This window comes from Pantherophis guttatus, chromosome 12 (genome assembly GCF_059756535.1).
Source record: "Pantherophis guttatus breed Tessera chromosome 12, ASM5975653v1, whole genome shotgun sequence".
Classification (NCBI taxonomy): domain Eukaryota; kingdom Metazoa; phylum Chordata; class Lepidosauria; order Squamata; family Colubridae; genus Pantherophis; species Pantherophis guttatus.
The window spans coordinates 18,797,359-18,821,028 of record NC_142074.1 but is presented as its reverse complement, the minus strand read 5'-3'; the positions used below and the strand labels follow the sequence as shown (position 1 = coordinate 18,821,028).

Here is a 23,670-nt window from a genome sequence, read left to right as displayed (position 1 = left end):
TTCCCTCTCTCTCCCCCTTTCCTCTTCCGATGTTGAGCTGAAGAAGGATTTCCCCCGCGGTGCGCTTTGGGGCTTCCTTCCTTCCTTCCTTCCTTCCCCCCGACTTGGAGGCAGCGGGGCGAAGCACGGCTGGGGAAAGCTGATTTTAGCTTAGTTGGCTCGGAGGGAATTGAAGGTAAGGGGCGGGAGAAGGGCTGGGGGGGGGGGGTTGGGGGTGTTGGTGTCGATCCGGCTGATGGAGATAGAGAAGGACGGAGAAGGCGTTGAATGGCGAGCAGATTCTCTCTCTCCCCCCCCCCGATCCCCCCCACCCTTTATGGACGAACCTCGGGGGAATGTGATGACTTACCGGCGTGGAGAGTGGAGGTAGAAGAAGTCTTAACGTCGGGAGACACAACCGTCGTGCCACCGCTTTGCGGGCATGGTGGGCTGGTTGGTCGGGGGTCCATTTGCCCCTTGCATTTCACCGGTGTGTGTGTGTGTTATGTTGGTGGTGGTGGTAGTGGTAGGAGAGGGGGCAGAAGAAAGATAGACTGCTCCGCTGCCGGGAGGCTTGATCAACTTGTGGATTAGAGACAGGTACCTATCTTCTCCTCCTTCCCCATCCACCCCGAGAAGATAGCAGTCTTTTTTTCTTTTTTTCTTTTTACATCTTCACTCCAGTGCATAATTTTTTTTTGAAGGCGGGGGGGGGGGGCGCCGGAGAAGGGTGCAGATTAATAAGGGAGGGGATTGTGCAGCTAGCGACTGGTGGTGGGTGAATTGGAAGCGAGAGGGGGAAAAAAATGTAGCATCTATGGTGGGTGGAATGTTAATCTTGTAATGGAGGCTGCATGGGGGAAAAGATTGCGTTAAAAAAAAAAAAACTCAGCTCGCTGGTGTAATATGCGTTTTTGTGTTTGTGCAAAGAGAAGAACAAGAAGAAGCAGCGAAAAACAAAAAACCGGGCAATGGGCTGGATGGTAAATGAAGTTTTTTTTTTTTTTAATGGAAGGGTTTCCTTTGAGTTGGTGTGATGAAGTTGCTTATTTTGGGAGTCTTGGAATCGGATGTGCAGCAGCTAGGAAGAGAGAGAGAGAGAGAGAGAGAGAGAGAGAGAGAGAGAGAGAGAGAGAGAGAGAAGGAGAGAGAAGGTGTGTGGATATATAATCCAGACACTTTAGTTGATTTGGTGGCATCTTCAGATTGGTGGCAAAGGAAAACCCAAGCGTGGCGGTGTGGAAACTGGGCAGCGTGGGAGGTTCTGGGCAGAGAAACTAGGAAGGAAGAGACTTTGGTTCCTAGAAGTGCTTCTTTGTCATGGCTAAAGGTGATGGAAGGAGGGAAGGAAGGAAGGAAGGAAGGAAGGAAGGAAGGAAGGAAGGAAGGAAGGAAGGAAGGAAGGAAGGAAGGAAGGAAGGAAAATAAATAAATAAACCATCAACTGGACTTACTACATCATTCTCCATCTTCTAGAAATTGGCCCTGGCATGCTTCTTTGATGGCTTGAATGGAAATGCAAGCTGAGGGTTTCTGCTTTCAACCTTGGTCTGGTAATAAACTTGTTAAAAAGTAGTTTTGAAGGTCTGTCATGAGTAGGCATTACCTTCTCATTGACCTTGGGTGGAGGGGTGGAAGAGGGGGGGGCAGGAGAAAAGAGAGGGAAGGAGGGGGTGAGTGGGCGTGGACCATGGAAACACACAGCCTTGCCTTAAAATAGCTTGAGCCTCCACTGTGGATGGATCTGAAAGGAGCAACCAAGGAAGGAACCAAGTGGGTTGATGAAGGGATCTGGTTCATCCCAAATGCCACTCTTTAAAAAAAAATTAGCACATCCACCTTAGGAAGAGAAACAAAAAATTTTTGGAAATGATGGGTGCTTTCAACACAAATATTCAACTTGGAAAAGCAACTTCTCCTCCTCCCCCCCAGTTTATGGAAGGTTAGCAAATGAAAAGTGAAAGTTGATATGCCAAGGGAAATAAATATACACCATATGGAGAAAATAAAACATAGACATTTTTTCTCTCCTTATCCTGAATGCTCTGATATTTTGTGTGTGTGTATGTGTGTGTGTGTGTGTGTGTGTGTGTGTGTGCTTTCTGCTCTTATCGTAGGTTTAAAAGTATGTATTTTTCTTGAACCGGGTATTTTCCTACATAAACCAAGTTTTTCAAATTGCAGCCATAGCTCAGTGAAATCACATCCGCTATCCTACTTCACTGTCTGAAGAAGCCTTGGATAGTGGATGTGATTTCACTGAGCTATGGCTGCAATTTGAAAAACTTGGTTTATATAGGAAAATACCCGGTTCAAGAATATGTATGTATGTATGTATGTATGTATGTATGTATGTATGTATGTATGTATGTATGTAACTATTGGTATGTTGGTCAAATGTGGAATGGATTATTTGTACTCTGGAGGGTGTAAACCAGCAAGTTACACAGGCTTCTGGCTGGCTCAGGAACAGGTGCCTGTTTCAAGATCATCCATGGAGCTGATTTCTAAGACGCAAGGACTTCTCTGAACAGATTCCCCATAAAACTCTTATTGGATGGTCCCCCCAAAAATAAAAATTATTTGTTTCTGCCTTTAAAAATGAGAACGGGAGCCTGTGTGATGATGCCTTCATCCTTGGGTGCTTTCAATACTGTAAAATTTGCATATAAAATAAGGTGCAAAGCCAGAATTTATAATAGAGAAGCTATTATCTAAACTGATAATCCCACCTATACAGAGGTGGTGGGTGGAGAAGGTTGATATGGGGGTGTAGGTTATGGGGGGAATGATGGAAGAAAACAGGAAGTGTGTTAATTGCAAAGACTCGATTGGAATATTAATGACTAAAAATCCTGAGAACAACGCGGAGAGTTAGCTGATAGGGGAAGGAAAAAAAAAAAGGCAAGGGAGAGCTGGAGAGAAAACACTTTTTAGATTTCCAGGCATGTTCTCCTTCCACTGTGTCTGTAGCTGAATCTGAAGATAAAATTGAACATTACTTAAGCCGACGATTCTCAGAGCCTTCTTTTCTTTTTTTTTAAAGATTATAAGAGAATCAACTCTATTATGGGAGGCAAATAACGAATCGTTGTTGCTGTTTGCAGGATGTGTGAATATTCCATGTTGAATTTTTTTTGCCAAATGAAACTGAAAAAACACAATTTCCCTCTCTCTCTCTCTGTGTGTGTGTGTGTGTCTTTCTCTCCTTAAAAGTGTTTAACCATTCAGATCCTTGTCCGCATTTTAATTCTTTTTTTCCCACCTGCACAAAAGGTGTTATTCCTTCACAGCCCTGCCTTTCTTCCCAGCGAAAGCTGCCTTCCCTCTTAAAAACGTGAGCAGGAGAATACCTCGCTGCATTTAAAGGATAATTTATATTCGGCATAGAACTGTCTGCTTAGTACATTGGCTTTCTACATCATAGCTCCTGCAGAAAGGAAGATCAAAGATTTGGACCTGTAGTGGTGTAACACATTTGTATTCCGCGAGGCCTAAAGGCAAACCTTCCCCTCATCCTTCTTCCCTTCCAATAGTCGAGATAATGTCCGTTTCCTTCCTTTCTTTTTAGTATCGACGGGTTTGGGGGTGGGTGGTGGTGATTATTATTTTAGTTCTGTGGCTTGCGTTCAGAGATGCAAGTTGAATGAATGCAGGGAATTGCCTGCATTCCTGTACAATTCTGATTTGTGATGAACAAGGAAGCGCCAAGTGGTGGAGACTTAGGGATGTGAAAGGCATCTTGTGATAATTTCTTAAAACTTCCATTTGTCCTAGGTTCTAGACAGCTAGTTGGATCTAGATGATTGCTTCTTGCTTGATTCAGCATGATCATTGTTTAAGTAAAGGAATCGTGAAATGTCAGATCTTGCGAGATTAGTATATTTTCCTTCCTTCCTTCCTTCCTTCCTTCCTTCCTTCCTTCCTTCCTCCCTCCCTTCTTTCTTTTCTTTTCTTTTCTTTTCTTTTCTTTTCTTTTCTTTTCTTTTTTCTTCCTTCCTTCCTTCCTTCCTTCCTTCCTTCCTTCCTTCCTTCCTTCCTTCCTTCCTTCCTTCCTTTTTCTTCCTTGATATGCTAATGTTTGTAGACTAGTTTCTGATAGTGCATCTGGTCTGCTTCTGATGTTCGAACTGCATCGAAGTCTATGGTAACACGAAAGGAAGCCATCAATGTCAGCTCGTACAGTTCAGACTCAAGATGTTATAGCATGGAATTTTGAATTTTGGAATGGTTTTAAACCTACCGCCTTGTTTAGGAAGCCAACGATGGGAAAGCGGCTCAGAAATTAATGCATTTGCTTTATTGGTATGCTGTAGAAACGGTTGCTATCTCCAAGAAGAGAACAGGGAGTCTTCTACATGACTACTATAAGAATTCTGTAGAATTCTTCTGCAGAAGAATTAAACTTTCCTTTGTCCTGGCGACTTTCTGATTTGAGTAACCTTGGGTTGTTTGATCTCGTATTCTGCAGTACCATTCTAACTTCAAAATCATTCCTCTAGAGTATAGCGGGGCTCATGGTATCCTAGCACTGTTGAAGATTCCTACCGAAGGGTGCTATAAATGACTATATTTGCTAGATTATAGTAGGGAAAAAAATACCATCTACAAATATACATGCTCCAAACCCTATACATTGCCCAGTCCGTAGGCTTATTTTGCCATTCTACACACGGACATCTTGTATTAAAAATTCTGCAGTAGAGATTTTTTAGTGTAGCCGAGTGAGAATATTTGAATATGACGCCCTGTTTTGCAGTAGTTTCTTTGTTCTCATCATAACCGTGCTAGGAGTATCCCTCAGTAGATGTTTCTATGTTCATTGCAGCCTTAATAATAATGCCAACTTAATCAAGAAAGGAAGCAACCGTGTTTCCCATGTGTGAGATCCCAACACTAGAGTCCTCTGACCTTCAGTCACGGGAAAAAGGATAGAGATCCTGGTTTTCATTTGCGAGAACATTTGTCCTTGATGGACCCCATGTCCTTGAGAAAGAGATGGTTCTTTGTGCTCCAAAACTCATTCTTGATTCCTGATTCATTTACAAGTCTCACTGAGGTTGAGTCCGTAGAGCTAGGATGGTCCTATCAGGAAGTAACCCTGGCACTCAAAGCGACAGATTTTCCGCAGTTGCTTTGCTGGAGAACAAGCCTGGGTGATGATGTCATTAGGATGTATCCTTAAGCATCCAATGCTGCAGCCATTTTGTCACCTACAATGGCCAGGTGTGCGAGACTGAACTTTAGCCCGGGCTCTTGTCAAAGACTGATGTTCCCAGCAGAATGAAACCTTAGACGCAAGAATGAAATATGGAATAGGAGGGGAAAAAATGTAAATTGGAAAGGTACATTCCATTATCCCGAGAGAGTCTTGCAAAAGAAAGAGAGAGAGAGAGAGAGAGAGAGAGAGAGAGAGAGAGAGAGAGAGAGCTTTTCATTATTCCAAAGAGTTTGAAAATCAGTCCCTTTCAATTATTGTCCCCGAGTTTTAGTGAAGAGACTTGACAAGAAATTGTATAAGTTGCTATTACTCCTTTCTGCTTGTAAAAATCCCTGTTAGTCAGACTTCGCTTGTTAGCTTTTTCCTCTATGTTACAGAATGAATAAAAAATATTCTCTGCAGGCTATTGCACAGACACTTTTTTTCAGTTTAGATTTTTTTTTTTTTAATCCCATGCCAAATATGTAGGAAAATAAGCTATAGCGTTATGCTGTTTATAAGTGCATGTTAAGAACTGGCTGTATGAATCTATTATGTTTCAATAGCAAGAAGAACTCAGAAAATTATAGGTAGGTAGGTAGGTAGGTAGGTAGGTAGGTAGGTAGGTGAAAAGAACAGAAAGAGGGAGGAAGGAAGGGAAGGAAAGAGAAAGAAAGAAAAAGAAATAAAGAAAAGGAAGGAAGGAGGAAAAGGGAAAGGGAAAGGGAAAGGGAAAGGGAAAGGAAGGAAGGAAAGGGGAAGGGGAAGGGGAAGGGGAAGGAGGGAGGGAGGGAAAGGGAAAGGAAAAGGGAAAGGAAGGAATGAAGGAAAGAGAAAGAGAGAGAGAAAGAAGGGAAGGAAGGAAGGAAGGAAGGAAGGAAGGAAGGAAGGAAGGAAGGAAGGAAGGAAGGAAGGAAGGCACCTTGGAATGTATATAGAAACTTACTTCCAGGTTAACATACATCATTTTGATTAGGTATATACCTTGATGACGAAGGTTTTCCTTTTTGGGAAAAAATGGATATCATTCATTGGTAAAGCCCTCAAGATAAGATGAAGAAAGACTCAAGGTCAAAATTTTGGGGAGCTGATCCAAGTTCTTTTTAAAAAGCTACTAGGTTTTTGCATCTTCCTAAAATCTGATTGAAATCCATTTGGCCTAACCACTTCATTTGGTCTACACTATAGTTTAACTATCCTAGTAAATTCAAACCAAACTAAGTTAGGGCTTTACATGATGTATGAACTAACCATCTGGAGAAATGTATGCAGCTGGCTCCTTAAGGTTATCTTACCAAAAAAATATGTATTGCCCGAGGCAGGAACATGGCTTGAAATACATAAAGGCTAGATTGTATTGAGTTTGTGTGATAATTTCAACCGCGTGTCATCTTTGAAATTCCTGGGATATTTTTTGCAGGAAGAGACTGCTCCCCGTTTGGTTTCTGATGTGTTTTTGGACAGACTATAATTGTGATATTTCTTTAGAGCAAGGGAGAAAAACTTGTAACTCTGAGGTTTGTAGCATTGCAATGACCATGTGTAGGCTGGAAGCTTGGACTTAACATCTAGCATTTGGAGGGACACTCATTCTTTCTATCATCCATCTATCTATCTATCTATCTATCTATCTATCTATCTATCTATCTATCTATCATCTATCTATCTATCTATCATCCAGCTATCTAGCTATCATCTATCTATCTATCTATCTATCTATCTATCTATCTATCTATCTGTCGTCTATCATCTATCTATTTCTATCTATCTATCTATCTATTTCTATCTATCTATCTATCTATCTATCTATCTATCTATCTATCCATCCATCCATCCATCCATCCATCCATCCATCCATCCATCTATCTATCTATCTATCTATCTATCTATCTACTATCTATCTATCTATCTATCTATCTATCTATCTATCTATCTATCTAGCTAGCTATTCATCTGTCTGTTTTCACCACATTCATTATGGAATGTGTAGGTATGACTCTATGTCTCAGCATTGCAAAGTGAATTGAAGCCAAAAACTCCCCTAGTCTTTGAAGAAGCTATAGAAAGCTGGAGAAGAGCATTTTTTAATTAAGGTCTTGTTTCCACCGCATTAATTTATTTATAAATCTTTCTGCGTGCGCCCCCCCCCTTCTTCTTTTAATTGTACAGTAATCTCTGAGGAATTTAGTTACATCCGACAATAAGTAGAAATATGAACCGAAAGTTGAGTGCAGCTCTGGCTTCCATCATTACAGTGGACTATGAACAAAATGATTGCGATATTGTGAGCGAAGCGCCTGATTTACTTGATGAAATTCAGTCTAGTGATGACTTATTCATTTCTCCCATCAAACTTGCAACAGAAAAGGTGGGGGGGGGAGAGATTGCTTTCGGCCATTGCGCTGAGCCGTAAGGTGGCTTACCTGCTTTGGATTTTCGGAACTCCCTCAATTATTTATTCAGTAGTAAATGCACCTTTTAGGAACCCAGCTTGTGCAATGTACTTTAGGATGAAAGTTCTACTGGAGAAAAATATATATTTAAATTCCTGCTCTGTAAATTGGGCGGTGACTCTCTTTGACACCGCCTGCCAAATATTGCAGCATTGCTGCGGATGTAAAGCTAAAGAAGAACAAATCTGGGGTTGTTTACTTGGAAAATGGGGGAGAGCCTTGATTAATGGCCAAACATATGGTTTCGCATGTTTAAAAATATCCTGGGTTCATCTCCAGGTAGCAGTTGTCTGCAGATCTGTCTTAAACCATATTGTAAATGAAACTAAGCAGCAAAATAATAGTCAGCTGGATGTAGCACTATCTAATCTGAGATATAGCAAGGTGAAGATGTAGCATACCAACACGGATGTAATTAATGTAGGATGCAAATTACCTCTCGGCTTTTAAGGAAGAGTAAAAAATAATAATAATAATAATGACTATGTTCATAGATTGCATTTAGCCCATGTAGGTTGTCTTGAATTATCTAGGACCAGAGTGTTTAGTATATTTTAATTGGTTTTTTAACATTTGTATTACATGTATTTTTATCTTTCGCTGTTCACCGCCCTGAGTCCCTCGGGAATAGGGCGGTATATAAATTAAATAACTAACTAACTAAATAACTAACTAAATAACTAAATAACTAACTAAATAACTAAATAACTAACTAAATAAATAGGTTAGTTCAGTTGTATGTAATGTGTTGTGTGAAGTCAGCCTGTTGTGGTTCATTCAGTAAACCATTATGAAACAGAATAACAGGATAGGAAGGGACCTCGGAGGTCTTCTAGTCCAACCCCCTGCACAAGCAGGATACCATACTGGACAAATGGCTTTCCAATCTCTTAAAAATCTTCTGGGTTGGAGCACCCACAAATTCTGGAGTCAAACTGTTCCACTGATTAATTGTTCTAACTGTCTGGAAATTTCTCCTTGGTTCTAGATTGGTTCTTCTCTCCTTGATTAATTTCCACCCATTGCTTCTTGTCCTGCCTGCAGGTGCTTTGGAGAATAGGTTGACCCTCTCTTCTTTGTGGCAACCCCTGAGATATTGGAAGACCGCTATCATGTCACCCCTGGTCCTTCCTTTCACTAGACTCCAAACAATCACAATTACATATTACAAACTCATCCAGTATGATGTGAAAACTTGTTTGTGCTGAACCATGGCCCCATAGTCCAAACAGTCAAAGAGAGGAATTCAGCTCAGTATGTGCAAATGAGTTGGCTGTGTGGGGGAGAGGGAGGGGTGGGGGAGAGGGAGAAGGAATGGGGAGAGGGGAGATGAAGTGTATACTTAAAAACATTTCAGTTTCCTTTTCGATAAGCTTTGCCTATGTACCTATTTGGGGATTTCCTGTATCTAAATCAGCCCTTGGCAGTTTGAATTAAACTATCAGTGAAATAGGGCATTGCAATTAAAATCCTAGCTCCAGCTATAGAGCAGCTTGCAATAATCAAACCCATATGGCAGTTTGCTTTCCAATGTCAGCAGTTCTGAGATGGTGCGGACTAGGGTGGCGATTGGAGGACGTTTTTAAGCCGCAGAAAGAAAAGAATTTTGGGATTTATGGAGGCTAGATGGGGCTCCATGCATAATTTCTGCTTCGGGCCCAGCCACGAGGCTGTGTGGTGTGTTCGCAGTCGGGAAGCCCCGTGATTGGGCCTGTGGTTGAGGTGAATGGCTGGCAAAGGTTTATAAGCGTATATGAAATCCCGGGAGTGGGTTTCATGCTTGGCTTCTTGCAGCTAATGAGTCTTATCGGTGTCCCCCTCCCCACTTTTTTTTAGCTGAAATAGTATATAAACCAGTGTGTGTGTTTTCAGCTTTCCGAGGAGGTCCAGAACTGGAATGTTTGAAGTTGTGACCTTGGGACTGTAGGGCCGTGATGGCGAATCTATGGCACGCGTGCCACAGGTGGCACACGGAGCCATATCGGTGAGCATGCGAGATCAGCTGATTTTCAGGTCTTCTGGACCCACCAGAAGTAGGGAAACAGGCTGTTTCCTGCCTCTGGAGGGCCTCCGGGGGTGGTGGGGTGGTGGTGGTGGTGAAGGCTGTTTTCACCCTCCCCAGGTTCCTAGAGAGGCTCGTTCGCCAACTTCCAGTGGGACTGGAAGGCCTGTTTTTTGCTCTCCTCAGGCCCCAGAGCTTCTCTAGGAGCCTGGGGAGGACGAAAACGGCCTTCCCCATCCCCCAGCCCCTTTGCCAACTTCTGGTGGGAAGCGCTCCCCCCGCTTTTGGCACGCGATGGCAAAAAGGTTAGCCATCACTGCTGTAGGGAAAGCAAACTTCTAATGGTAAAACAAGGGATAGGATCAGAAGTGGTATTCAACCGGTTCAGATTGGTTCTCCCGAACCGGTAGCGGAAATCGCGGGTGGGCCTGCCCACCTGCCCTATGCCATCCTATTTAGACATGTTTTTGAGGCCAGGCGCATGCGCGGAAGGCCAGGCGCAAGTGTGGAAGGCAGGCGCACTCAGACATGGTGCTCTTGGGACATCTGGTCATCTGTACCATGGCATTGCACACGGTCTTCCTCTGCACCACTTTTGTTGTTTATCAACACGCTGGTATACAGAGTTATATAATAACAGAGTTGGAAGGCGAATAACAGTTCCACTGGGTTAATTTTTTCTCACTTGTCAGGACATTTCTCCTTAGTTCTAAGCCTGAATCTCTCTTGGATAAGATTCCATCGGTTACTTATTGTGTTGTCATCAGGTGCTTTGGCGAAAGAGAACAATGAATATATAAAGTTTGCTAACGTACAACCAGAGAAAGCCTCCTGACGTATCTTCGTATTGAGTTTTATGTCACACAGAGAGAGAGAACGTAGTTACCAGGATCCACCTTTAAAATGCCTCAAAGTGTAGGAGATGGGTCAGGCTGAGCCAAGGGTGGAGGAGTCAAACGCGTCATCATCTTGGAGTCCCTCCGCCACTGAAAAAGAATTTGAGCTCCTGGTTTCTTGCACCTGACATAAAGTATTTAATGATGGGGTGTTCTCGGAGTAGTTTTTACTGACAAAAACACAGGGGGTTCTTTTGTCAGCCTAACCTGGTTGCTTAAGCGTGACATACAATATTTAATGGTGTGGTATTCCTGGATAGAAACAACCCATGGTTTCTTTGGGTCAGGCAACCCTGGTTCCAATCTTCCTTCCTTTCCTGTTGATGGATTTAAGCCTTCTTGTTTTATTTGACCACTCAAACAGCAGTGTCAAGGATATGGGATCCGTTGCAACCTCTATAACATTGTTAAAAATATATGTATATAACTATATATTAGTGTTCTTGTGTTCGCGAAAGCTTTATTTATTTATGAACCCCTTCCCTTTGAATCAAAATAACCCTGTGAAATAGAGAACGGGATGTGAGAGGGGATATACATACATACATACATATATCTCCCTTGCCCCCAAATGTAGAAAACCAGTCATAATTTAACCATCTCTTTTGTTTGATGTTTTGGTTGCAAAAAATATGCTAGGGATTAGGAAGGATAGACGAGAAGATGGGAAATGAAATTGAATCTTCTTTTCATGGATGGAAATCTTATCTTTGGGGTCATGGGTTCTGTCTTGAAATTTCTACTTGTAATGCTACAATCTACTTGAAACAGGGTGGACTCTTCTATTCATAGAACTTTTACCGGGGGAGGGGGGAGAGCGGGGCAGCCCTCTTGGTATTTGCTGCAATATGTAGTTGCATCACTGATAAGGTGGAGATACGGCGTCTGAAAGCAAAATACCAATGCATTAAATGGAGTAATAGCTTTTTATGCTGTCAGTCATTTAAGTGAATATTTATCTGGCAGTTGGTTTTAAATGAAGTTGCTTTATAAGGGCACACAGTGATTTTGCCAATACAATGAAAATATTTCCCAGAAGAGATTAGGATTCTTTTCTTCTCCGTCTCTATATTATTTTGGAGTTGACAGTGGAAGATCTTTGATGAATTTCTCTTCTGAAGTCTTCAATTTGGGGAGTCAATATATATATATATATATATATATATAAATTTACTTTTGGTAATTGGTGTTTCATGAGACTGTGTATGCTCCTGATTAGCGGGTTGGATCTAAGTCTCTGATCAACCGTGGTGTACATTGGATCATTCTCTCAGGATAACTTTCCTCACGGGGTAATTATTGTTTGGATAAAATGACTCCTATGAGTTCTCAGGAAACAAAATGGCAGGAAAATGAACATACCCTACAACAGGGGTATCTAACCTTGGCAACTTTACAACCTGTGGACTTCAACTCCCAGAATTCCTCAGCTCAGCATGCTGGCTGAGGAATTCTGGGAGTTGAAGTCCACAAGTCGTAAAGTTGCCAAGGTTGGAGACCCCTGCCCCACAGAAAGGATGTGTTGCTGCATTAGTCCAAAGAAGTCAATACCATTTTTTACTTCTATAGACAGAAGAAGTAAGGAAAGAATTAAGGTAAACCATTCTACGTCTAATCTGTTTCTATTTCATTATAGCAGGTCTGCCTTTTAGCGTCTTATCATTTATTGAGATGGTGTTCACTTACTTTGAACTGGTCTCTTGAGGCCATCCAACTTCCAGGATGTCTTCCCAGAATATATTCCTGTATATCCCTTTTCTACTTTTGGTGATTGGTGTTTCGTGAGACTGTGTGAGCTCCTGATTAGCGGGTTGGAATTGGATCTAAGTCTCTGATCAACCGTGGTGTACATTGGATCATTCTCTCAGGATAACTTTCCTCACGGGGTAATTATTGTTTGGATAAAATGACTCCTATGAGTTCTCAGGAAACAAAATGGCAGGAAAATGAACATACCCTACAGCAGGGGGTCTCCAACCTTGGCAACTTTGTGACTTGTAGACTTCAACTCCCAGAATTCCTCAGCCAGCATGCTGAATTCTGGGAGTTGAAGTCCACAAGTCTTACAAGGGTTATCTTGTTGAAATTAATACGATTTATAGAGTTGCCCTACAAGTGACACTAGGTGATTTACAAGATGAGAACAGACAAACCAAACATAACCCTCTAATGCCCAAGGGTAAACAGTTGACCCCGTTCATCATCAATAGACCTGACCTCCACCTTGACCAAAAACCTGGGGGAGCCTTCAATGCCTTGGGAAATACTAACAGGGTTTGGGCCATCCAAAACTTAATGGGAATGGTAAAACGAAACAACTCCCTTGGTTCTGTTCTGGATCCTGCGTGATAGAAAAATAAATGTATTCATTCCTTTTTGTGTGTGTGTATGAATTTTAGATTCAGAGCAGGGCATTTGTAGCTAATGTAGAAGACTCTTTGATTAAGAATTTCCGGAGGCAGGGGAACTGTTTACTGAAGTCTCTGGAGAACAATTAGGATGGTACTTTATAAGGATTCAACTGGTCACAAGGCACGATCATATGATTATTCATATTGTTGATCTCTGCGGACATTCTTTTTTTTTTTGGTTTTGGAATCCACACTTTTGCTAAACCTCTCCATAAACTAGGAGGCCACTGAGTGAATTTTTATTGGAACGGTCTCATCGGTCTCTGGGCTGTTGGAGAGCCTGAATCCAAGAGTTTGGATCTTGAACCCAAGAGAATGAGTTAGAACTTTGAAAGAAGCGTGTCTGCTGTTGCCTTAATTTTGTGCTTTGCTTCCGGGTGAGGAGCAGCTGCCATTAGAAGCACCATTGATGGTTGCAATTGCAGAACTCGTACAAAGGCACCAATTCGCCACATAAGTCATCCCACGTGGCCTTCCCAAAGTTGCATGTGTAATTTACATTCTTGTGGATCAATCGTTTGTTGAGGGGCTGTTCCTTGTATGAATCCGTCCTCTGATTAATGCTAGGGGTGAAGACCAGGAGTGGTATTCACTTACTTTCCCTACCAGTTCACAAATGTGAGTGTCCGCGGGTGGGCGGGCCCACCTGCACTTTCCGATACCAGTTCGCATGAACCGGTCCGAACCGGCTGAATACCACCTCTGGTGAAGACTCATGCAGAAGGAAGCTGGTCTTTTGGGACCCACAGGTCTTCAGTGCATCTGAGAAATTGTCTTGTCAAGATTGTCTTCTTCTGATTAGCTTTCTGGAGAAAGAGAGGGGGGTAGGAGAACAGGGAGGGAGGGAGAGAGGGGAGGTATTCCTTCCCCCCAATAACTCCTTCCTTTTAAGTAGCCCAAGCCCCTAGAACCGTGATGGCAAACCTATGGCACGGGTGTCTAGGAGTCTCTGGAGGCTGGGGACAGCAAAAAAAATCACTTCCTGTCCAACCGGGAGTTGGGAAATGGGCCATTTCAGGTATCCGGTGGGGGTGGGGAAGGCTGTTTTCGCCCTCCCCAGATGCATAGAGAGGATCTGGAGCCAGGTGAGAAAGAAAAATGGGCCTACCAGACCATTGCGTGCCAGGAGCGCGGGGGGAGGGGGGGTTGCGCGTGCATGCGCAGGGCGGGGCGCATAGAATTATGGGTCTGGGCACACACGCGTGTGAACCTCCCCCGCTCCCCCTCTCCTGGCACGTGATGGCAAAAAGGTTAGCCATCACTGCCCTAGAATCTCAGTTGGTGGTTTATTTTGCTTCTTTGGCAGAGCGATGGCAACATCTAATCATAAAATAAAGATACAAAGAGCTGATAAATGTAGTCTTGTCTCTACTAAGAACAAAGTACCTGTGCCTAGCTTCTTGGGTTTCTTGGCTATCGCCCAATTCCTTTAACCTATTATTTGTATCTGACGGCTGCATTGCACTTATAGAATGCCATGTTATGTACCGACTTGTTTCGTTAGTATTTTCTTTTTTTCAATCAGCAAAGCCATCCAGCAAGTTGCTTGAGAATGAAAAAAAAAAAAAAAACCCCACAATACACTGTTTATTCAAGTGTGTTCATACGTGTGTAGGATTATGGTAGACATTCAGCACTGACGCTAAGGATGAACCAAGCCAAAGTGAAATTAAACCTTATTTAAGACATGGTAGCTTTCTTCGCCGTTGATTTATAGCATCCCTCAGCCATCACTGTGCTGATATAAAGCTTGTCTTCCTAATGATCTATGGCCACAGCGATGACTGGGCGATGCTATAAATTGCTAGTATAGAAGTCCTCATAGCTACCGGATCTATCTTTCCTCCCTTACTCAAATTCAAGAGATCTGAAATTCTGAACGGGAGTGCTAGTATATAAGGATAGGGGCGAGCAATTCATTTTCCCCAAGGGCAGGGGTGCTATTCAGCAGGTTCTGGAGAACCGGTAGTGGAAATTTTGAGTAGTTTGGAGAACCGGCAAATACCACCTCTGGCTGGCCCCAGAATGGGGTGGGAATGGAGATTTTGCAGTATCCTTCCCCTGGAGCAGGGTGGGAATGGAGATTTTGCAGTACCCTTCCCCTGGCGTGTGGTGGGAATGGGGCTTTTGAAGTATCCTTCCCCTGGAGTGTGATGGGAATGGGACTTTTGCAGTATCCTTCCCCTGGAGTGGGGTGGAAATGGAGATTTTGCAGTATCCTTTTCCTGGAGTGGGGTGGGAATGAAGATTTTGCAGCATCCTTCCCCTGGAGCAGAGTGGGAATGAAGATTTTGCAGCACCCTTCTCCTGGAGCGGGGTGGGAATGCAGATTTTGCAGTATCTTTCCCCTGCCACGCCCACCAAGCCACGCCCACAGAACCGGTAGTAAAAAAAAAATTGAATTCCGCCACTGCCCATGGGGTCCCATGAGAAACTGGGACTGTTGCAGAAAGAAGAACCAATAGGGCTGTGAAGGTATGTTGGCACGCAATTATGCAATTGGGGAAAAAAAAGAAGAAGTAGAAGAAGCAGTTGCCTTCAAAAGAAAAGCCATGCAGCATACTTATTTTACATTTTGATTTCTAATTTCCAGTTGACCTTTCGTGGGCCGGACAGGGAGACAGCCCGAAGGCCGGATGTGGCTTGGGGACTATAAAATGCCCAGATGGTGGTGTAGGAGGAAGTTGTTATGAATCTTTAACTGATTATCCAGTGCTATTCTGGTCAAATGTACAGTGCTTGTTATTTTTAGTGTTACAATAGGATATGTGTGTTTTCTAAGGGCAAGGAAGTGGGGATGTAAGAGCCAAAGCAATGACTGAAAAAAAAAAAATGGTGATGGGGAAAATAGAGAGAACTTTGTTTTGAGTTAATATATTTTAGCCCTCCCCATTAACATCACAATTAGCTAAATCTTTTGGCTGCAGGTGGCTGGCTCATACACAACTGTTGTTGTTCACCTCCAGCTTTTGAGTTAAGGCAGGGAAACATCAAAATAAACACACCAACCTGTGAACTATTTCCCATCTGTGCAAGTATCTAATTTGTGCTTCCAGTGAGCTGAAAAAAGCTTCAGCGTTATAACTTGCTTATTTTTTCCCTTCCCTCCCTCCCTCCCTTCTTTCTAATTTCTCTGGCTGGCTGGATGTCTTCTTTCCTGAGATTGCCTTTGAATTGGGCTAGTAATTTTATTTATTTGTTTGTTTGTTTAACATGTACAAGATAGCAGGTATGAATATGAACATGGACATGAACGAGGGAAATGAATACAAATAAATGGGGACAGTAGGACAGGGATGGTAGGCACCGGGGGTGAAATCTAGCAGGTTCTGACAGGTTCTGGAGAACCGGTAGCAGAAATTTTGAGTAGTTTGGAGAACCAGCAAAAACCACCTCTGGCTGGTCCCAGAGTGGGGAGGGAATGGGGATTTTGCAGTATCCTTCCCCTGCCATGCCCAACAAGCCACACCACACCAACCAAGCCACGCCCACAGAACAGGTAGTAAAAAAAAAATTGGATTTCACCACTGGTAGGCACGCTGGTGCGCTTATGCACGCCCCCTTTATGGACCGCTTAGGAATGGGGTGAGGTCCACGGTAGACAGTTTAAGGTTGAAGCTGTGAGGGTTTGAGGATGTAACAACGGAGTCGAGTAGAACATTCCAGGCATTGACCACTCTGTTGCTGAACTTGTGTTTTCTGCAATCGAGTTCGCAACGGTTGACCTTGAGTTTGTATCGATTGTTTGCCCGTGTATTGTTGTGGTTGAAGCTGAAGAAGTCATTGACAGGTAAGATATTGTAGTAGACAATTTTGGGTACTATGCTTAGATCAGACCGCAGGCGGCACAGTTCCAGATTGTCCAAGCCCAAAATTTCAAGCTTGAAATTTTCATAATTTCTCAGATTCTGAACTGGAGTTGCCTGATGATGTGAGTTAATGAGAAGGAGGGGTGGCATTCTGGTTTGAGGATAACGCCCGCTTTATTTTGGGGGTGGGTCTGTGTGAAAAGTAGAAGAACTTAAATAATACCTTGCAGGTGGGTGTTTGAGTGAGTGACTTGCCCCATAGATGATGGTCTTCAAAATGCACAGGCTTGTGTTTCAAAGATGACCTTCGGCAAGGTTAATCCAAGACAGTGACAGTAATCCAAGCCATCTTAACCACAGTTAAATGCCTGGAGGTGTAACCAGCGTCCGCGGGAATGTTGCTGATTCATCTATGTTCCATATTTAATCTGATACAAATTCTCAGAGTGCCTTAGGTTGAAGCACTGGCATGTTATACAATTGGGATTTTTGGAAGAAATATCCATCTGGTTCAGTTCCAAGCGGGGAGAAAGACACCGGAAACATGGAGGCTGATTGGAAAGATGGTTTAAATTGATGGCCAGGACCATATGTGTTTGTGGTCCTGGGCAGCTGAACACATGGAGTGGAGGGAGAGGGTTATTTATACCCTTGCCCTTGAGCTTCCTGTTCCTGTGCAAGAAATGCATTCTATTGGCTATAGTCAGATTCCTGTATGGGGCCATGTGGGGTCATGTTTGTCTGAATCAAGTTTGGTTGAAGCTTGGAGGGTGATGCAATGTCCCCAGGTGATTTTGCAATGCAGTGAGCCCTGCTGCTAAATAATCCTGTTATGTCCCGGAGGGTCATGTCTTAATACTGCCTTGGTAGTACAGTGGTTTAATGCACCCTGTTATTAACACAGCTGCCTGCAATTTCTGCAGGTTCGAATCTTACCAGGCTCAAGGTTGACTCAGCCTTCCATCCTTTCTAAGGTAGGTGAAATGAGGACCCAGTTTGTGGGGGCAATAAGCTGACTTTGTATAAATATACAAAAGTATGAAGGCTATTGCTTAGCACATTGTAAGCCGCCCTGAGTCTCCGGAGAAGGGAGGCATATAAATCAAATTAAAAAATAATAATAATAATAATAATCCCATAACCCTGGATCTGAAAATCTTTTGTTTTGTAGACAAGCTGGCCCAGTCCTTCTCAATGGACACCAAATATCTCCTGGGGGCAGGCAGCTGACGCTCTGAATTTCTGTCTTCCTTAAGATTTCTATTTCTCTATTAGGGGAAATATAATATTCTGCCTGTTTAATATTTCCTAAAACATTTCATTCTTCTATGAGTTGGGTGGGTGCGAACTTTCTACAGGCTTTTCCCATCTCTTTGTGCCTTTGCAAAGCCCATTTATATAAAAAAAATAGGCTGCTGGGCTCTGAAGCTACCAGCTCACTGTGGCTCTGCAGCTCAAATATTGCATGTGCCTTAATACAGGTATATAGTCCTTGAATTATGACCTCAGATTCATTGAATTATGATCTCAGCCCGCTGAGCCTCCAGGCACTGATACCTGGCCTTGCACTCCCACAGGTCTTCCCTCTGCTTGGAAAGCCTATGCTTGTAGTCCTCAGTGAGGTGCTTCTGCTGAGCCTCCTTCTTGGTCAGATCCAATTTGAACTGAGCCAGCTGTTTTGCCAACTCTTTGTCGTGGGGGCTGCTTAGCTCCAACAACTGCTTCCTGTTGGGACCCTAAGGAGCCCGAGCGGGGAGGCGAGGAGTGGCTGGGAGGGGAGGGGCGACTAGTGGCTGGAGAGGCACCCCTTGATGTCAGCGACATCGAGTTGGCCACGCCTACCCAGTCACATGACCACTTAGCCACGCCCACCCAGCCAGTCATTAGGCAGATTATATTAGTGGTCCGTGGGATTTAAAATTATGAATTTAGTGGTCTCTGAGGTCCGAAAGGTTGGGGAGCCCTGGTGTAAGACACAGTCACTTTTTTTCAGTGCCGTTCTAACGTCAAACGGTCACTAAACGAACCGTTGTAAGTCAAGGACTAACCTGTAGTATTTCCAGTTGCATTGCTTGCATGGATCATAAGGTTGCAAAGTTTGCAAACTCTTGGGATTGCCCCGGTCATGATTATAAAGCCTTTTGAGAGCCATTGTATCTATGTTAAACTTCTCCTTCGCCACTTGCGTGACAAATGCTGCCAAGCCGTCGCACAGTAGAAAGAGCCATGAATCGGAATGCTTGAGGAATTAGTCCATTGTGGCTTGTGACACAAAGTAATCTGATCCCTTATCTCCCTGATTAATGGGCAGCTCAGCATGCAGCTGCCCTTCGGATTTCATGCTTCTCCAGATTTTGGAGCGCAACTCTTGGCTCGGGCATTTGGGATTTTTCTTACACGAAATAGCCCTATGGTACCCATGTTGGAAAGGAAATGCAGTTTTAAATGCAGTCAGTAGGTATTGTGGATGTTTGTTCCTCCTTTAAAAAAAAAAATCCTGTGAAAATGGGATGAAACGCGTCGAAGCAACAACTGAACATGACGTAACACTGCAAATGAACTGCAGATAAAAAAGATTTCTCCCTTTTTAGCCTACGTATGTGTGTGTATCTATCTATCTATCTATCTATCTATCTATCTATCTATCTATCTATCTATCTATCTATCTACCTATTTACCTATCATCTGTCTGTCTGTCTGTCTGTCTGTCTGTCTGTCTGTCGGTCGGTCGGTCGGTCCTTCCATCCATCCATCCATCCATCCATCCATCCATCCATCCATCCATCCATCATCTTCTATCTCTCTATCTCTCTATCTCTCTATCTCTCTATCTCTCTATCTCTCTATCATCTCTCTATCTCTCTATCTATATCTATCATCTATCTATCTATCTATCTATCTATCTATCTATCTATCTATCTATCTATCATCTATCATCTCTCTCTCTTTCTCTCTCTCCATCTATCATCTATATCTATCTATCTATCTATCTATCTATCTATCTACCTACCTACCTACCTACCTACCTACCTACCTACCTACGTATCATCTGTCTGTCTGTCTGTCTGTCTGTCTGTCTGTCCGTCCGTCCGTCCGTCCGTCCATCCATCCATCCATCCATCCATCCATCCATCCATCCATCTATCATCTTCTCTCTATCTCTCTATCTCTCTATCTCTCTCTATCTCTCTATCTCTATCTATCATCTATCTATTTATCATCTATCTATCTATCTATCATCGATCATCGATCATCTATATCTATCTATCTATCTATCTATCTATCTATCTATCTAGATATCTAGATGATAGATAGATAGATGATAGATAGATAGATAGATAGATAGATAGATAGATAGATAGATACACACACACATACATATGCACTCATAATGATCTATCACTATTGTTGTATGTACACTGAGAGCTTATGCAATGGAGACAAATCCTTGTGTGTCTAATCACACTTGGCCAATGAAGAATTGTAATTCTAATTCTAATTCATATCACATTCCAGAAAATGACATGCATATGCATTCCTTAGCTCAGGCGCTTCATTCTTATTCTGTATGTCAAGTTTCTCTTTGGTTACAGGTAATATTTTTGTGCTCATGAAACAGTTTAAAAGCAAACAGATTTTTAAAAAATGGATTAACAGAGTTGGAAGGGACCTTGCAGGTCATCTCGTCCAGGGGTGGGTTCTACTTACCTTTACTACTGGTTTGCAACGGGACCGCACGTGCGTGCTTCTGCACATGCAGAATTTTTTACTACCGGTTCTATGGGTGTGGCTTGGTGGGCGTGGCAGGGGAAGGATACTGTAAAATCTCCATTCCCACCCCACTCCAGAGGAAGGATACTGTAAAATCTCCATTCCCACCCTACTCCAGGGGAAGGTTACTGCAAAATCCCCATTTCCTCCCGATCAGCTGGGACTCGGGAGGCAGAGAATAGATGGGGGCGGGGCCAGTCAGAGGTGGCATTTACCGGTTCTCCGAACTACCCTGTTTCCCCCAGAATAAGAAATCCCCTGATAATAAGCCCAATTGGGCTTTTGAGCACATGGCAATAAGGCCAAGCGCTTATTTCAGGTTGAAAAAAAATATAAGACAGGGTCTTATTTTCGGGGAAACACGATACTCAAAATTTCCGCTGCCGGTTCTCCAGAACTGGTCAGAACCTGCTGAAGCCCACCTCTGGTTTGGATCATTTGTAACCCCAAACAATTGACATGATTCAATCAAATGTTTGATATATGGGGAAACTCTGAATGTATTCTATCGTTTTGACAATGGTAAATGGATTTAGCCAAATAAGTTAACTTTTCCTACAGTTCTGAAGTGCATTTCTGGCTATCTTTGGAACTCCCCCTCCCTATATTTTTTTTTCTCTCCCTTTTCCTTTCTACCTAACTTTGGAATTTTTCAGCCATTCACAGACCTTGTGCTTTGCCTGGTGCAGGTGACGTTAAGGTGGCTGCCTTCTGCAGCTTGACCTGGGGAGTTAGTCCCATCGATTTTTATTGATTTTAATTCTGAGTAGCCATGAAAAAAAAAAAAAACACACCACGACAAGCACAGAAAAAGCCTTTAACAATGTTGGCTTCGCTTGCTTTCTTTGGCCAGTTCCTCTTCATCTTTTAGCCCCGATTTTTGCTAGGAAACAGCCGAGTGAATTTCTGATATATTTTTTTTTCATATGACTACAGGAATTAAGATAAAAAGTTGAATGCTCAGTCTGTTGCTGCTTGACACATAGTGATAATAATGAACAGCGACTGAAATCATGTTCTCCTTCTGGAGATCAGATGCTGGAACAGACAATATGTTTGTATAATCCTCAGGGGCATATTTTTTTTCTCTCCCCCTTATCCTTTCAATTACAGTTTCGCATTAAAAGACCCATTTGCCAGAAACTCCTATTTGGATATGCCCTTAGTTTCACCTCCCTGTGCGTAATTCATCTTGGAATGCGCAGGGTTTTCAGAATTTATTGTATTACCAACTTTTTGAAGGAAATAATTGAAAAAAAAAAAAAGGTTTTAGACTTAGTGGGTTTTTTTTTTGGTTTTTTTTTGGTTTTTTTTTAGAACAGGCTGGCAGGCTGGTGCCATATGACTTTTGGGGGGGATTAACGAAGTTCTGAAAATGCTGTCATTTCAGGGTATTGGATCCCTGTCAGGATTTGAGTCACTGTCAAGCAAGAGGGGCTGCCTTTTTTATTTTTTGCTGAACAAATTGTGGCAGGCATTAGCAGGATGGCAGTATCAGACAGAAACAGCTGAGCACATTTCATCAGTTCTGGAATCTTAAGTCATTGAAGGAAAGGAGGAGGGAACAAGAAAGAAATAGAATAGAATAGAATTCTTTATTGGCCAAGTGTGATTGGACACACAAGGAATTTGTCTTGGTGCATACGCTCTCGGTGTACATAAAAGAAAAGATACATTCGTCAAGAATCATGAGGTACAACACTTAATGATAGTCATAGGGAACAAATAAGCAATCAAATCATATTAGGAAACAGTCAATATAAATCTTAAGGACACCAGCAACAAGGTTACAGTCATACAGTCATAAGTGGGAGGAGATGGGTGATAGAAACGATGAGAAGATTAATAGTAATCTAGACTTAGTAACTAGTTTGACAGTGTTGAGGGAATTATTTGTTTAGCAGAGTGATGGCATTCGGGAAAAAACTGTCTTTGTGTCTAGTTGTTCTGGTGTCCAGTGCTCTATAGCGTCGTTTTGAGGGTAGGAGTTGAAACAGTTTATGTCCAGGATGTGAGGAGTCTGTAAATATTTTCACAGCCCTCTTTTTGACTCGTGCAGTAGACAGGTCCTCAATGGAAGGCAGGTTGGTAGCGATGGTTTTTCCTGCAGTTCCTGATTATCCTCTGAAGTCTGTGTCTGTCTTGTTGGGTTGCAGAACAAGTTTTCCCTTGCTGTCTAATTTTTTGCCAGTGTTTGGGGCTCTACAGTAATAGCCCCCCAACATTGTGGGCACCAGGGACTGGGTCCTTGGAGAGACATTTTTCCGTGGACCGAAGGGTGTGTGATTTTGTGTGCTGCCTGCATCCTAAGGATGGGGCTTCGCTTGTTTGCGTGGCCTGGTTTCTGGCATGCTGTGGCTCCATGCCAGTAAACCGACCAGGGGTTGGGAACCCCTGCTGTAGAGGTAGTCCTTGGCTTATAACAGGACAGTTACTGAAAGAGTGCAGAAAAGAGCAACAAAGAGGATTAGGAGACTGGAGGCTAAAACATATGAAGAACGGTTGCTGGAATTGGGTATGTCTAGTTTAATGAAAAGAAGGACTAGGGGAGACATGATAGCAGTGTTACAATATCTCAGGGGCTGCCACAAAGAAGAGGGAGTCAAGCTATTCTCCAAAGCACCTGAGGGTAAAACAAGAAGCAATGGATGGAAACTCATCAAGGAGAGAAGCAACCTAGAACTAAGGAGAAATTTCCTGACAGCTAGAACAATCAATCAGTGGAACAACTTGCCTCCAGAAGTTGTGAATGCTCCAACACTGGAAGTCTTTAAGAAGATGTTGGATAACCATTTGTCTGAAGTGGTGTAGGGTTTCCTGCCTAAGCAGGGGGTTGGACTAGAAGACCTCCAAGGTCCCTTCCAACTCTGTTTATTCTATTCTATTCTATTCTATTCTATTCTATTCTATTCTATTCTATTCTATTCTATTCTATTCTATTCTATTCTATTCTATTCTATTCTATTCCATTCCTATTCCTATTCCTATTCTACTCTACTCTACTCTACTCTACTCTACTCTACCCTATTCCTATTCCTATTCCTATTCCTATTCCTATTCCTACTCTACTCTACTCTACTCTACTCTACTCTACTCTACTCTACTCTATTCCTATTCCTATTCCTATTCCTATTCCTATTCCTATTCCT

General features: G+C 42.7%; 1 protein-coding gene across 1 annotated transcript in view; it reads left to right on the top strand.

Annotated features, from left to right (window-relative positions):
• Positions 1-36: 36 nt before the first annotated feature.
• Positions 37-23,670, top strand: part of PCDH11X (protocadherin 11 X-linked) — a 708,765-nt gene continuing 685,131 nt past the window's right edge. The window contains exon 1 of the mRNA XM_060692133.2: positions 37-175. The gene's annotated coding sequence lies outside the window, so the exon portion shown is untranslated. The remainder of the gene's footprint in view (positions 176-23,670) is intronic.